Source organism: Lissotriton vulgaris, chromosome 9 (assembly GCF_964263255.1).
Source record: "Lissotriton vulgaris chromosome 9, aLisVul1.2, whole genome shotgun sequence".
Lineage (NCBI taxonomy): Eukaryota > Metazoa > Chordata > Amphibia > Caudata > Salamandridae > Lissotriton > Lissotriton vulgaris.
The window spans coordinates 525,364,405-525,381,197 of NC_141697.1; positions in this window are offsets into that span (position 1 = coordinate 525,364,405).

Below are 16,793 nucleotides of genomic sequence, written 5' to 3' on the forward strand. Positions count from 1 at the left end.
GCTTCAATTTTTAAGATACTAGAGACAATATTTTACCTCAGCCTCTAGCACATATACAGCAATTTGTATAAATATGTGATGAAATGGTCTCAACCTTCTTTTCTGTATTTAGAGCCATTTCATGTGTAATTTTCTCAATTCATTCAGTTGATATATATATGCATTTATCTGAATGATGACACTGCTTGAAAAGCGTACAGTATCAACACTAATTTTCGTGTATTTACCTTATACCATTTCAAATGTGAAATATGTATTTTGGGGTGGGTCGGAAAACACACATGCATCGTTGAATGTTTACTATTGCTTAGTTTTTTACTAATGATGGACATCAATCCGTGGAGTGGGTGTGGTGTTTATATCTAGGACCCTAATTCTATTTTCCCGATTTATGCCCTTGTGAGGTTATAATCAATATTATCCTGCTAAAGGCATAAGAATCAGATCCATATTCAGTAATAGCCCATGCAGTCCAAAGTATGGAGAAGTGTGGCTCACTGGTTAGAGCGGCAGACTCTGAAGCAGAGATCGGGCCCGGGACCAGGGTTCAAGTCTCGACGCGGCAGGGTCTTGGGCTCAATGTCTGCGGACTCGATAATTCTCGCCTTGGCGCCTACTCTAATCATGAGTCCCACGCTGCAACTCTGGGCAATAGCTTGCTTAATCTCCACAATGGCCCCTACAACACTGGGATGCCTGGCTTCACCTCAGGGGTGCCCAGGAGGGGCATCTCACAAGGAGAGCCAGGAAGGGTTCCACAGCGTTAGACAGCGCCGGGACGCCCCGTTGGGGCAGCTGTGCGCTTTACAAAATACACTACATTTACAAAAAAAAAAAAAAAGCACATCACGGCTTCTCCCATCGACTCCTAGAAAGCACAACGCGTTCTTTAAACAAACCAAGCCTCCAGCAGCCCGGAAAATCCCCCCTGCTTTTGTTTTGATTTGAACAAGAACTCCTGAAGTCCAGACAGAACTGTTAGTTCTTAGTGACGTCTTATGTCCAACCTTACGTCAAACCCGGCACCTTCCAGGTATAAAATACCAACAGTTGCCTTAACCCCTTCCATGCTCATGACGGAACGGTTCCGTCATGAGCGTAAGTTGGCCTGTGCTTATGACGGAACCGTTCCGTCATGGTTCCATAGGCCCAATGGAACGTTCAGCACCGCAGCAAAATTCGCGCAGCACAGAAGGGGTTAAGCAAACAAAGCAAACAAAGCAAACACACTGTGGTTTAAAGCAGAGCGGCCATCTACTTGCCCGATAGCCCAGCTGATGCGAGAGCCCACGGAAGCCAACCCTCCCTTTTGATGCACTGAGAGAGACGCTGTCTTTTTCTCCAGCCGAGAAAATCCAGCTCCGGTATTTCCAGCCTACCCTTGCGGGTTGCTGGGATATCGAGTCCTGAGGAAAGAGATATCAGACCTCCCACATTCTATTATCAAGGAACGGAGCTGACTAAACCCTTAAGAGAATTCTAGATGCAGATTCTTGGCAAAATAATCTTAACCAACTTAACTTAAACTGCTACTTACTCATCCCTTCCCATGTATTAGGCTTAGGCTTAGGTAGGTAGGCTTAGTTAGAAGCACCAGTTGAGTACGTTAGTCAATGTATTTATGTATGTATATATTTTATCCATTTTAAAGTATCATATGCCTAAGTAACCATATCAATGCTTTTACAGTATTATTTCCTAATACTACTTTTACTGTACGCACTTTACTTTACTTTAAGTATTGCAATTGTGGCAATTCATTTCTCTTGCATGAGAAAGAAGACTGCTCAATAAATAACACCTTTTATTGAAAACGCCCGTCTCTCTAGTTCTCTGCATTCTGGTGAAACTAAGTATGCACTGCTGACTGAGTGAAATAGCTGTCTATTGTTTTCACACGACTCTAGAGATACACTCTTATTCTGAGGGAGCAAAGTTGTCATGTTTATGCGGTTGTCGGAAACTGAATCCCTTCTTGTCTGTGCCTGGGAAGCTTATCCCTCCCTATTCATTCAAGAAAGTTTCCAGTGACCTCTGAGCTAGCTGGCGCAAACCTAAATTAAGTTTAACATAGTCAGTAGAGACCTAGATGACCTCAGTCCTACGTCTACACTGCTGTTTCTGTTATTCCAATACTCAGAGCCTATTTGGAAAATAGGAACTACACTACAAAATTAAGTGCATTTTAGTCTATTCCATGGTTGATGTATGTCCAGCGGTTCCTTGGTGACATGGCCCATCCAGAATATTTTGATAAACCAAAGACACTAGTTACCATCAGCAGAAAGATATTGAAAACAGAGGTGGTGGCTCATCTGGACAAGCTTAGTTTGACAATCGAACTCCAGTAATCTTCTGTTTTACACAATCAAATGATATTAACCACTTTTAATATGCAGCCTTACCTTACAAATGTTTTAAAGTCACAGCATAGCTTTATGCATACACACCTAAGATTGCATATATTTCACAGATTATGTAGCTTTCCTACAATAAATGATTGGGCAACAGATCTGGTAAATTGTGTGTGTGATGGCAGGCTGCGCCAGAACACCATGCATGTGGTTCTTTTGTACAAATCTTACTCTAAATACAGGAAGCAGTATATTTTTCCAATTATAAGGCACTTAAATTTCAAACAATGCCATCCTGCTTATTTGTACTAGGGATCTTCTGCAGTATGTCATATTTCTCTCTGGGAAGTTCTTTATGCTCGAAAGAAGATGACAACAGGTACTATATAGAGTATAATAATGGGAATATACACAACCCCGTCGCAGGAAGATATAACTGACTATTTTGATGACATAGGTCTAGCATGGTTCAATGATGGTGCCCGTAAATACATGGAGTTGCCAATCACGGTTGAGGATGTAAAGCAAGTGATAAGTGGCATGCCGGGGGATAAGGCTCCGGGGGCGGATGGCCTAATGGCGGCCTTTTACAATGAATATGCTGATATTTTGGCCCCCAGACTTGCAGATGTATATGGAGGCCATGCAAAATGGGGTACTGCCGCCCACGCTGCGCAAGGCAACCATAATTACTATTCTGAAGCCGGACAAGGACCCTACCAGGGCAGATTCATACCGCCCTCTGTCTCTGATAAACTTAGATGCTAAGATCTACGCTAAACTAATTGCGAACAGGCTACGGCCCATTCTGCCGCAGATAGCACTGACAGACCAATCAGTTTTTATACCGGGTCGCTCCACTGCCCACAACCTGCGCACCATATTTGGTATACTACACTATCTGGCACCCCATGTACAGGCCACGTCTGCCCTACTCGACGCCACGAAGGCGTTTGATTCCTTAGAGTGGATCTTCTTATTTACCCTGCTTTCACGACTAGGCTTCAGCCCATTATTTATCAGTCAGATCCAAGTCCTTTATACAGACCCGAAGGCTAGGATCCGGGTAATTGGTCAAATATCCCAGCCTTTTCCCATCACCAGGGGTACGAGGCAGGGATGCCCGCTGACTCACCTACTGTTCGCAATTTCTACGGAGCCGCTTGCCACGAAACTCCGTCAACACCACACTAGCAAAAGCATAGGATTCACCCTGAGGGGCATACTTGCATCAATATATGCGGATGATATAACAATTTATCTGACCAACCCCGAGATAACTTTGATGTGTTAATGCAGGAGTTTATACGATATGGGGGGCTAACGGGAGTCCAGATTAATTGGAACAAGTCCACGATGCTACCACTAACTGATGACACTGCTCCTTTCACTTCAGAGTTCCCAATCCAATGGGCAGACAGCGAGGTGCGCTATCTGGGCATATATATTAGTAGGACAGTGCAGGAACTGTGGACAGCGAATTATGGCAGGGTGATGGATTGGTTAGAGGGCAAGATCTTGTGGTGGAAAGGTCTTCCGCTATCCCTGACGGGGTGCATAGCCATCGCAAAGATGGTGATCCTTCCCAAACTCCTTTACCTGTTTGTCAACATTCCTATGACACTCAACTGGCATTTTTTTAAGCGCCTACGCACCAATATACTCGAGCTGGTATGGGCGGGTAAACAGCCCCGAGTTTCGTGGAGAGTATTAACACTGCCTTTTTCACAGGGAGGTCTGGGAGCCCCAGACTTTGAATTATATGCCTACAGTGTGCAGGCGCAATTTCTACACTTCTGGCAACATCCTACCCCATTTCAACCGCATTTGGTGATAGAAATCGATAGGATTGCGCCGCTCCCACTTGATACAGACTTCTTTCAACCCTACTGCGCCCACGACAAGAGATTGACACTGTTGAGACTGTGCGTTGGGCGTGGAAAGGCATTGCGCAGAGGGCACATGAGGAAGTACTTTATGCCCCCTCTATGTCTCTAGGCGGCAACCCACTGCTTAGACCCCTATTGGACAAGGCTGCTACACTCCGGGCACAGGCACATAAGCTGGTTAAGGGCGGTGATTTATTCCCAGCCGGAGAGTTTTTAACTTTACAGAACATGTGTGACTCGCAAACCCCCACTGCTTCGGACATGCTACTCTATTATCAGATACGAGCGGCTTGTAGAGCTCAGTACAAGGAGTTCCCGAGCGAGCCCCCTAGTCTGCCTGCGCTAGAGAACATACTATCGAACCCGTCACCCCGAAAGCTCATTACGGGTATCAATAGTATTATGCAAAGGGAGTCTCCACTTATTAGCACTAGGTCCAGAGAAGCGTGGGAGGAGGAGTCTGGTTTGACTATAACAGAGGAGCAATAGATGTTTTGCTGCACGCAATTAGAATACCTCTCACCAAATTACCGCACTCCGTCACAAATGCATCGGAGGGGGGTTCAGGCAGATACACAATGTTGGAGGTGTGGTGAACAGGAAGCTACATTTACACACATGGCCTGGAGCTGCGAACCTGTAGCCCGCTATTGGTTCGATATCTTCAAACACATTGGCCACATAACGGGAGGGCCAGTGGCGAGCTCCTTGATGCTTTATTGGGGTAGGTTAGGGACATTCTGGTGCTACACCGCAGACTCGTAGCAATGCTACTGCTGATGGCCAAAAGACAGGTTGCAATACATTGGCGGAAACAGAGACCACCCACGATAGTGGACCGGATTAGGGCAGTTACATACTGCAAGGACCAGTTCACGATTTTTTGGGAACTGATGCCTAGCAGAACCAGACCATCGGATACATGGGCACCATTCGACAATTGGCTGAGACTGGGGGGCGCGGATTACCAGATGGCATAGTCTGTACATTATGGACATACTGTTAAACTGGGAGGTGCGATGTAGATGGGTAGTGTGGCGAAAGGAACATACTGACGTAGCCATATAGGAAGTAATTTGCACCTGAAAAAGCTGTCATGGTTTGTTAGCGGGGCAGCCAGGGTGGGCTGGGGAGTCCACATTCATTGGTAGGAAATAGCTTCTGAGACTTGGGATCGGCAAGGGGGGTGGGAACTAACCATGGGCGAAGCACTACGCTACGCTCATGGAGTTTGCGAAGTTTGCCCAACTTCGCACTACGCGAGCTGCACGTAGCACAGTGCGAACATGCTTAGTGCAGCGTAGCGTAGTGCAGCGCTCATTTTTTGCTTGTTCGCGGTCCTGAACGTCATGTTCGCGACCGCGAGCAAGCAAAATGACATCCCGGCGAGATTCTCAACGTGGGGAGGTAAGGTTTCTCATTGTGAGTCGCTGCGCATGCTCGCGACCGCTCTCAATGAGAAACTACCAGTTCACGTTGAGAAAGCTGCCGCTCGAGTAATAATCTACTCGAGCAGCAGAAAACTACAGCTCGCACTGTGCAAGATGCCGTTTTCAACTATTGCAACGTGCCGGATGCTTGTTCGCACTGTGCAATCATTGAAAACGCATCTTGCACAGTGCGAACATGCTACTACGCAGCTCGCGTAGTGCTACGTGAAGTTCGCGTAGTGCGAAGTGCACTTCGCGTAGCTTCGCGTAGCGCTACTTCACGAACTACGGCCACCCTTAGTGGGAACCAGGAGTTTCACTGTTATTGGGGTTTTGATATAACTATGCACACGGTAAATAACTTCTTTTTATGCACTTTTATGGGTATCATCTCGCTGCCTGCCCTTGCGGTTGTTGGCAATACAGCTGTGCATGATCCTTCTCGAAAGACAGCCGCCGGCCTCCAGGGTGTAGGCGAAAGGCAATGTTTATTGTGCATTATACTGTTATAAAAAAAAATAAAAAAATAATGGGAATATACATCAATGAGCCATGGTCACTAAGGTAACTCGGAACAATAAAATCTGGTGGGGAGTACAAGGAACACTGTACTAATACATTTTGACCATTTTAGGATTATATTTGTATAAATGTATAATGGAACTTTGGGGAGTAGGGGTCTTTTAGCAATTTCTCATTACATCTACAATTCTTTTTACATGCCTGAATGAATTTAATTAGTCGCCTTTTTATTATCTTGTTCTTATGATGATTTTGTTCTTAACCCTTTTTAAGCATAGTGAAATGAACTCGACGCTTGTTGTTTTTATCTGTGTAATTGCTTTTATCCATGTTTGTTATGGCTCTGAATAAGGTTATATATGATAAGCCTAGAGTGGAGATGCTTGCTTTGCCCGGCTATATCATTATGAATATGCATTCTCTTATTCCTCCGAGAAAAGTGGATTGGGACAAGTTATCGGCTTGCCGACAGAAGAAATATGAGAGTGTGTCTGATTTTTTCACTCGCTTGAAGGTGTGTTTCTAGATTATAATGCACAGGATTTATCGATCAAAGGTGGTATGCAACTGTTTGTTAATAGGTTTATTTCCAAATTGCTTCCCGAGATTGCGACCCAATGGCAGGCTTCCAAAAGTACCTGGTCCACCTCTTCCCCTTCTGTAATTCTGAATACGGCGCAGTGCTATGAGCACAGGGAAAATGAGGATAAAGAGAGGCCAGAAAAGAAGCAAAGGATTTAAAGACAAAGGTGTTGTTGCAGCGGGCTTCTAGGGGAAATGGTAAAGGACGTGGTGGTCCAGCATGACAGCTTCCATGCACCACCAGGCAGTCGAATACTGTGCCTTTAGGGGCGAATCAGTGTGCGTACTGTAATGAGGAGGGACAATGGCATAGCTAGTGTCCGGCACTATTGCAGAAGGTCACAGCTCCAAGAGCATGAGGTTCTCGTGGAAGAGGTCATGGACCTGGTAGACAAGACAGGCTCAGAATACTGTGGCCTCGCAGGGTCGCTCTAATCATAACTATTTTGATGACGCTCTCCGTGGACAGTATTATCATGATAATTATGATACGGATGAGGTGACAGGGATGTGTTATAGCTAGGAAAGCCAGGACAAAGGGAGGGTATCAGTTCTGATACCTGTAGATCAATGCAGTCTGTATGTTAGTGCGGATGTGCATGGTTCATCTCAGGAGTTTTTGGTGGATACAGGTGCAACAAACAGCTCTATTTCTCATTCCTTGGTCTCTGGGGCAGCTCTGTCTGGCCATAATAATGTTTCGGTAGGCTTTTCTGGTTTACTGGTTGGGAGCCCAATTTCAAAACCCTTTCCATTGACTATTAGTCCTTTCACTGTGGATTCGCCATTCTTGTTCACGTCCAATTGGGGAGAGAATTTGATGGGTTTGGACTTGTTGAAGAAATTGCATGCTATGATTAATTGCTCCCCAGCAGGTGTCCATATAACAATGGGTCCTGATGTGGTGTGCACTAAGCAGTGTCTATCCAAAGATGCGCCCCTCCCTGTTGAATTTAAGGATGTGCCACCCACACTGTGGGCAATGGGCAACAAAGATGTGGGTTTATTGCAGATATCCCCTGTTTCAATGCTTGTCAAGGAAGGTGCTCTTTTGTCCCGTATCCCTCAGTATAAAATACTCCAGGCAGGTGAGCGAGTTTTGATGCAAATTGTGCAGGATTTGATTGAGAAAAGAGTGGTTGAGTAGACGTTTTCTAATGTTTTAATAGCCCTATTCTTCCCATTCTCCAACGGACACCTTCGGGTTCGTCTGATGATCTTGCAGATGTTTATTGCTTAGTGATTGACTTTTGCTCAGTTAACAAAATAGTGATTCCCAGTTTCCGTTGGTCCCTGACATTACGACTCTCTTGACAATGATTCCTTCTTTTGCTAAGTTCTTTTTCTGTCATTGACTTGATAAATGCATTCTTCTGTATTCCCATTTATCCTGATAGCAGATATCTGTTCGGGTTCACCCTAGCTTCTAGAAGCTTTAGATTCTGTTGCGCTCCTCAGGGCTATACAGAGAGTCTGAGTATCTATAGTCAGGCTTTGAAAAGTCAGCTGGATTCTTTGTAGCTCCGTACAGGTAATGTATTGCTTCAATATGTCGATGACTTGCTCATCGCCTCGGATACAGAATAAGGTTGCAGAGACAGTACCGTTAAATTGTTGCAACATTTAGCTCAACATGGCCATAAAGTATCCCTTTCCAAATTTCAGTATTGTTGACAGGAGGTCACCTACTTAGGTCAAATACTGTCGAAGGAGGGTAGGAGATTGGCTCCTGAGCACATTAGTACCATTGTTAAAATACCCATTCCGCAAACTCAGAAAGATGTAGGTGCTTTCATAGGTGTCACTTCCTATTGCACGCAGTGGATACCTGGCTATTCGCTGCTTATTAAGCCCCTGTTTGCATTAACACTAAAAGTTGTGCATGAACCCCCTGCCTTGGATGCCTGAATGTCAGCAGTCTTTTGAGCAATTAAAAACTGTGCTTTATTCAGCTACCTTAACTATGCTAAATGTTTCTTATTGTATGTCCATGATATAGACGATTGTGCGCTTTCTGTTTTAACACAATAATTTGGGGATAAGCAACAACTGTGTGCTTATTTCTCTGCTGTGCTTGACCCTGTCGCACAAGCGCTCCCGAGCTAAGAATGGTTGCGGTTGGGCTGTCTCAATAATACAATCAGCTGGACTTTTACTTGATACCAACCTCACAGTTATGGTACCCCGTGCTGTGGATACACTTTTGAATAAGACAAGGACACAGCACCTCACCAATGCATGGCTCACAGGTTATGAGCTAACACTCTTTGTGAAGCACATTATGATCACATGCTGTGCCACTCTGAATCCAGCCATGTTACTTCACCTCTCTTCTGAGAATGAGGAGATTGACATACATGATTGTATCTTTCGGACGGAAGAAGAGACAAAAGGATGGGTAAACCTAACTGATGTTCTGTTATCTGACCCTCAAGGGAACTATATCTCGATGGCTCTTGTTTTAAGTTACCAGATGGCACTACAACTGCTGCGTATACCATTACTACACTGCGTACAGTAGTTGAGACATCACAAGTTCACTATCAGTCAGCCCAAGCTGCAGAGCTTGTTGCCCTTTTTCGAGCCTGTGAATTGAGTGAGGGATTAGTTCTCAATATTTATACTGACAGTCAATATGCCGTTGGAGTTGCCCATCATTTTGTGTGGCTCCGGGCAGAGAGAGGGTTCCTTACTTCCCAAGAGACAAAAATTCAGCAAGGTCCTCTTATATATATAGGCTTCTGTCTGCTCTGACACTCATTAAGAAGTTGGTCACTGTGAAGTGCAGCGCGCATAGGAAAGTTACTGACAATGTGGGTAAAGGGACCACTAGCAGATCAGACAGCTAAGGAAACAGCCCGAACTAAGATTAAAAGAGTGTTGGTAGCAGGTCTCGCCAGGTGGGTCCCCGAGGTCACCATGTTTGAGGATACACCAGAAAATGTGAAGGATATTCAGAGTGAGGCTACAGTGGAGGAATTAGAAGTGTGTCAAGAAAGTACAGCACAATTGAACAATGAGGGTTGTTGGATTGCCAAGTTAGGGAAGCAGAGATGGATGTTGCCCAATGCCTATGTTCTTCCTGTAGTCACAATGACTCATGGCCTAGCCCATCTCAGTGCTAACGGTATTTGCAAGTTGTTCGACCCTGCATGGCAGAATTACAAGATTTCAAAGACAGCTGCACATTTAATGAAGTACTGCATGGTGTGCATGAGGCAAAATCCTGACAAGGGTACCCCTACACCACCCCGCAATTTCGCACCTCTCACTCTCCCTTTTGAAGTCCTTGAAATGGACTACTTAGAAATGGACAGGGTCAATAATTTGAAGTATTTGTTGGTGGTATTTTGAGAATTCAGTAAATGGGTTGAGGCTTACCCCACTAAAGAGAATACAGCCACTGCGACTGCAAAGGTACTCATAAAGGAGTTCTGTCCTCGCTTTGGCTTTCCCGTTTGATCTGGAGTGATAACGGAAGTCAAGTTAATGCCAAGGTTATCCAGTTAATTTGTGACGGTTTGCACATAAAGCAGAGGTTTCATGCTGGAAATCACCCCCAGTCAGCAGGGTTGATTGAGAAGTACAATGGTACTCTCAAACTGAAATTGGGAAAGATTCAGGAGACACCAGGATTACAGTGGCCACATGCTTTACCATTAGGTATTTTGTCAACGAGAACTACAGCACGTTTCTAGAACAGAATTGCCGTGTTTGGACGCCCAGCAAATGTCTGGGGCATCCCACGCCGGTGTTATGAAATTGAGTACCCTTTATTGAAGACTACCTGTGCAAGTTGACTGAAAGTTTGCGTTCTATTCATCAACAGATTTCTGAGTAACTCCCACCCATACTAGAGGGGCCCGGTCACAAATTCCAGCTGGGGACCTGGGTTTTGCTGTGAAATTTCCAGCGGAAGAAGAACCTGAAGCTCCGGTGGAAGGGGCCCGAGCAGGTACTCCTCGTTACCTGAACCACTGTGAAAGTCGCTGGTCGAAATAATTAGATTCATTTCAGCCATTGCCGCTGGATACTCTTACCCTTACCCAATAAAAGTGGGTAAGGGACGGCATTGGGGTCGCTGAGGGTGAGAAAGTGCCTCAGTTTGTCCCTTTTGGTGATGTGGTGATGCAAAGCTTACACGGACCCAAATGGATGCAGAGATGATGACATGCTAAATGCATTGGTCCCTCCAGAAATTCAAGCCATTAAAGAGCCTCTGTTTATCAACCCTTCTGTGCCTGGAGTCACCAGGTAGAAATTGAGCCCTCTGCCGAGGAATAGTACACCACAGGAAAAGTCAGATTAGTTAAGGAGGGACTGTGAAAGTTAGGATGTACTTTTCTGTAGTACCAACGGTATTAGCTTAGGATGAGGCGAGATTGGTGCACTGTTCTGACATTGGACAGAATAGATCGAATATGCTCCTTCAGAGGGGAGTACATTATGCTGAGTGACGTGGGATTCATCGAGACCTAGGACTGAGCAAGCTCCACCGCCGGTGCTCAAGAGCCCCAACATTGATGGACAATAGGAGCCTGTGCCAGTGAGGCTCAGACAGACACTGGGATCAATTGTCCTTGCTATCGATTTTATTGCATTCCTTTTCTTGCTTTATAATGCATCTTTTTAGTCGGCCTATTAATGAGGAGCAACAGTCATTGTACCACTGCGTCTAGAGAGGGGTTGGTCCACTAAGAGTAAAATAGCTTTTTTATTAATAGTTGTGATTGCATTGATAACAGTACTTGGAATATCCTGGATTCTGGTGGAAAAGTATACTGTACATTACTTGGTTGGTACAACGCCACTTCCTCAGAGCACATTTTTGTTACTTTGGCCCCTCACAAAGAAGAGCATGGAAAGTCCCACACAGACAATGTATTTATACAAATGTTGCATCAAGCCCATGATATGCCCAATATAACCAATTGTTGGGTTTGTGTATTGCTTCCCTCAGTTACTCACAGGAGCAATTATTTGTTGTCCATGACATTGTCCTATATTGGTAGCTGTGAAGGTTGGTTTAAATTGTTCCTTATGGTGCATTACTGTGAGAAAGTACCATTTTTTTTGCATTGGTATACCCCCACTTTTTTCTGCTGAAGTGCTTTGAATGAGTGTGCCCTGGGCTCCTGCCAACCAGGTACCCAGTGCCTGTGTTCCTTCCCTAAAACTGTGTTGAAAGAAAACCCAATTGGCATCTCTGGCCACCTGTCAGCCCCTAGTAAATGGTACCCAGGGCATGGTGACCAGTGAAGAGCTCTAAGGACTGCAGCACTTATTGTGCCACCCTTAGGGGCCCTGTACCCTAACACCCACACACTGCCTTTACAGGTTGAGTGTCTAGGTACAGAACCACTTACAAATAACAAAATAAAAAAAACGTAATCTTTTCTTTTTAAGTACAGAACCAAACAAAGAGTCGACATGGCACACATCCCTGTGTGCCATTCCCACAAACCCACTGCCCTGGCATACATCAGTCACCCCTCTAGCTGGGTGCTCTATGCCAGTGGTGTGGGCACAGGTGCATGAACCCTGTGCCCCTATAGTACCCAGGGCCATCTTATCTTATCTTAAGGGGGGTTTGTATAGCGCTCTGTCACCATAAGTTTCCTGGCGCTGATTGAGTGCTGAGAGGTGTAGGCGCGGGGGTCTAGTCAGACTGTGTGAAAAGGCAGGTTTTCAGGAGTTTTCTGAATTTCAAAAGGAGTTGGAGGATTTGAGCGAGAGGGGAAGCGAGTTCCAGAGATTGGGGGCCAAGTGAGCGAATCTACGGCCGCCAAATTTTTTAAGTTTGATTGGGGGGGGTGACCAAAAGCTGGCGATGAGAGGACCGTAAGTTGCGTACCTGATAGTAGGGAGTGACCAGCGATTTAAGGAAGGCGGGAGAAGTCCCAGAGACGGCTTTGAATGCCAGGCAGCCAATCTTAAATGCAGCCCTCCGTTCAACCGGCAGCCAATGGAGTTTGCGAAGTAACGGTCTCGCAGACCGCCACTTCGGGGGTTTTATAGGCCAGTCTGGCCGCCTGGTTCTGAACAATTTGGAGCCTGTGAAGAAGGGATTTGGGTAGGCCATGGTACAGAGAGTTTGAAAAATCCAGGCGGGAGAGCACCAGGGCAATCAGAACTTGTATCAGAGCCTTAGGTGTTAGGAGGTGGGAGACTTTCCTGATTTTTCTGAGTTGGAGCATGCATGATGACACAACAGCACCCACCTGAGGCTTGAGGGAGAGCTCCATGTCGATAATGACCCCAAGACTCTTCGCTGACTTGGCCGGAGCAGGAGGGGAACCAAGCTCCACCGGCCAGAACTGTGGGCCCCAATAGGTGGGGCTGTTACTCGGGAGAATTAGCTCTGTTTTCCCCGGGTTCAGCTTGAGCTGGTTGAGGTTCATCCATTGTTGGATGTGCAGCATAACCGCTTGACAGTCAGAGGCTGCATTTGGAGACTTGAGGGGGAAGATGATTTGCAGATCGTCTGCATAGTTGAAGACTGTGATGTCCCACCTCTTCAGGGAATGTATGAGTGGTTGAAGATAAAGATTAAAAAGCAGAGGGGAAAGGGATGATCCCTGAGGCACTCAGCAGATGGATGGTTCCTTGGCTGCCATGAAAGGGCCGAAGCAGACCGCCTGGGTTCTGCCCGACAAGAAAGATTTAAGCCAGGCAGAAGCCAGGCCCTGGATGCCAGCCTGTGCGACACAGTGGAGAAGGATGTTATGGTCCACCGTGTCGAATGCTGCCGACAGATCCAATAGGACGAGCGCCTGAGGTGCCCCTTTATCGGCATTACCCCTTAAAGAATCCATAACTGCCAGGATCACAGCCTCGGTGGAGTGGGCTGGTCTGAAGCCGGCTTGGTTGGGTTCGAGGTAGTTGGAACACTCGATAAATTGGGAGAGGCAGTTGGTGACATGGGCCTCCAAAAGTTTGGATAGGTAGGGCAAAAGGGAAATAGGCCGATAGTTGGCAAGGTCCTGTGGGTCGGCACCGGGTTTTTTTAGCAGGGGCACCAAGACAGCCTCCTTAAAGGAGTTGGGTACCGTGCCCGTCTCAAGGGAGGTGTTTAGCAGAGGCAAGACGCAGTCCGGCAGAGCTAGGCCGATGTCGTGAAACACAGAAGGGGGGGGCAGCAGTCGTTGGGCGAGCCAGATTTGACTCGAGCGACGAGTTTGGCTAAAGTGTTGGAATCACGGGTTGGAAAGCATGATAGTGAGAGTGGGTTTCCAGGAGAGGAAGCTGATATAGCAGCAGAGGAAGCAGGGGGAATAGTGTTCTTAATCTTGATGATCTTTTCAATGAAGAAACTATTTAGGGCGTTGCAGGACTCTTGGGTGGGGGTCTGGAAGGGGAGGGTTCTGGCGTCGGACGTGAGCTCACTCATAACTGTAAAGATCTCCTTGGATTTATTAGAGGCGGTGAGGATCCTCTCAGAAATATGTGAGGATTTTGCTGCTATAATTGCATTTTTGTATTTTTTCCGTGCAGCAACGTATAACTCTCTGGCAGTGTGCGAGTAATTACGTCTCCACCTGCGTTCTATCTGGTGCAGTTCAAGTTGCTGAGTTTTCAAGGAGGTATTAAACCACCTGTGTGATTTACTGTGCCTGGAGCGAGGGAATCTGGAGAGAGGGGGGAAGTGATAGCTGGCCTTGGTGATCCAACTGGAGAAATCCTCCTCCAGTGTGTGGACAGTTGCGGCGCTACGTGGCGGGGGGCGACTATCATCCAAGAACGAGAGAAAACCTTGAGAGTCAAGGGTGCTCCATTTGCGAGCGGCCCCACCTGTCAGGGGAGAAACCTTTACATGACCCTTTACAGTGATCACAGTATCGATTATGTGATGGTCCGACCAGATACAGGGAGTGATCACAGGACAGGAGAGCGTGAGGTTGTGGGTCCAGATATGATCTAGGATATGGCCCTTAATATGGGTAGAAGCAGTGACAAGTTGGGTCAAGTTAAGGCTGGAGACAACTTCAAACAGTTCAGCTGCATGAGGGCTGGCGTCGCAGTCGTTGTACCAGTAGTTGAAGTCGCAGAGGACAGCAATTCGAGCGGATGAGGTGATCAGGTTGGCTAGCTGTTCGCTGAAGGTGACGGGAAATAAAGGCATACGGTGGAGGGGGCGATAGAGAACAATAAGGGTAAGAGCACCCTCTCCAGTTTCCAGGCTGATGATGAGGTTATCCACATCAGCGAGGATAAAGGAGGACGTAGAAATGAATTTAAACTCCTTACGTATGACAGCTGCCACCCCTCCCCCAGCCCGACCAGAGGGTCGGTTCGTATTGAGCATGTAGTAGTCGGGGGGGTAATGCTGCCAGAATGTCTGGGAGAGAGTCGTCGGTCAGCCAGGTCTCAGTGATTAGGAGGATATCAGGTCTTTCATCAATGAGGAGAAAGAGGTCGGCCTGATGTTTTACAAATAAACGTGTGTTTAGATATAATACGCGGATCTGCGTTTCAGTGGTGCTGACGCAGGCTGGGGGCTTACACCTAGGACATGAGAGTGAGGCTTTACACTCAATGCCGAGTGAGGAGGCACGGTCTAAGCTTACCGGGGATAAAACGCAGTGTGCGGATTGTAGTGTCCTAAGGGTAGAGGGAGAATAAGTGAGGGGAGTGACAGCATCCCTAGCCCCTGGGCCCGTCCGGCCGTGGACGGGCGCAGACGGGCAGGACTCTGGCACGACTCCGGCACAACTCCGGCACAGGTCCGGCGCGACCGCTGAGCGCGTCCGCTGCGCGGAGGCAAGGACGTCCCCTTTTATGCGCAACTAGAGCGCGAGAATGAGAGCCACTCCTGGGCACTGTAAGTGCAGTGCTGCCATTAAGAGTATATGGTGATTGGAGGTTGTCATTACGAACCCCACAGCACCATAATGGTTACACTGAAGACTGATAAGTTTGATATCAAACTTCTCAGCCCATTAAACCCACACTGATGCAAGTGTGGGATTTAATGTAAAATTCACCCGAGAGGCCATCTTAGAGATGCACCCTGAAACCTAACCTACAATCCACATCTGGTCTGAGTGGCTTCCCAGGCTGCCACACCTCAGACATGTTGCTGGACCCCTGGGTGGAGAGCCCCCCGCTCTCCTGGGCCTGAAACAATGCACTTCCTGGGCGAGGTGCTAGGTCTCCTCCCCCAGGATGGGCAGGGAGAAGCTTCGAAAGGCATGCTGCCTTTCTGAGCTTCTCCAGGCCACTTGCTGTACTCAGCAACTGGCCCCCACCAGTTCTAACCCTCACTCTGGCGGGAAGACTGGCGGGAAACCCTACGTCAGGAAGGGGGGTATGCCAGTCTGTGCCAATCCCACCGCTCAGGTTGGAGAGGTGAGGTGAATCCCGACCCCGGGCTCCGGCCATCTTGAAGATGGGGAGCCCTGCCCGATCACAGCTAGGCTCCTGCCCCCTACTACAGGAGAGCAGGTTAGGGGGTGTACTGACCCCAGGACAGGTACCTATTAGTCCCTGCCCTTGCCCTACCTGTAACACCCCTAAAATTAGTATTTATGGGCTCCCTGAACCTTCCTTCCTCAGATCGCGATAAGAAAAGAAGAAAGAAGATCAAGAAGATCAAGAAGAAGGCCCGCCGTTCAGCTGCTAACAACAGGACAACACCAACTCACTGGGTCGCCAGCCCTACCGGCCTGTCGATCCTGGAACCTGCTTTTGCTTAATCCCGGTGACTTCTGCGGACAGCAACCTTGGAACACCCAGAGGACCTGCCTGCCTTGACCCTCTTAAAGACTGGGACTCCCACAAGCAGAGGCTCTGCTTCAACAACCATACCTCTGGTGCCAGCCAGGAAGCACAGGACTAACCCACTCTGCACCTGCTGAGCCCAGCCCGTGCCCAAGTGATCCAACACCACGAGGACGTCCCCCCGGCGACTGGGACCCGAAGTCCAGTGCCCAAAGACCCTCCTCGACGAACCAGTCAACGCCTGCAGCCTCAGAACCAGGGACCTCTCCAACCACAACTAGCTGAGAGTAAGATTT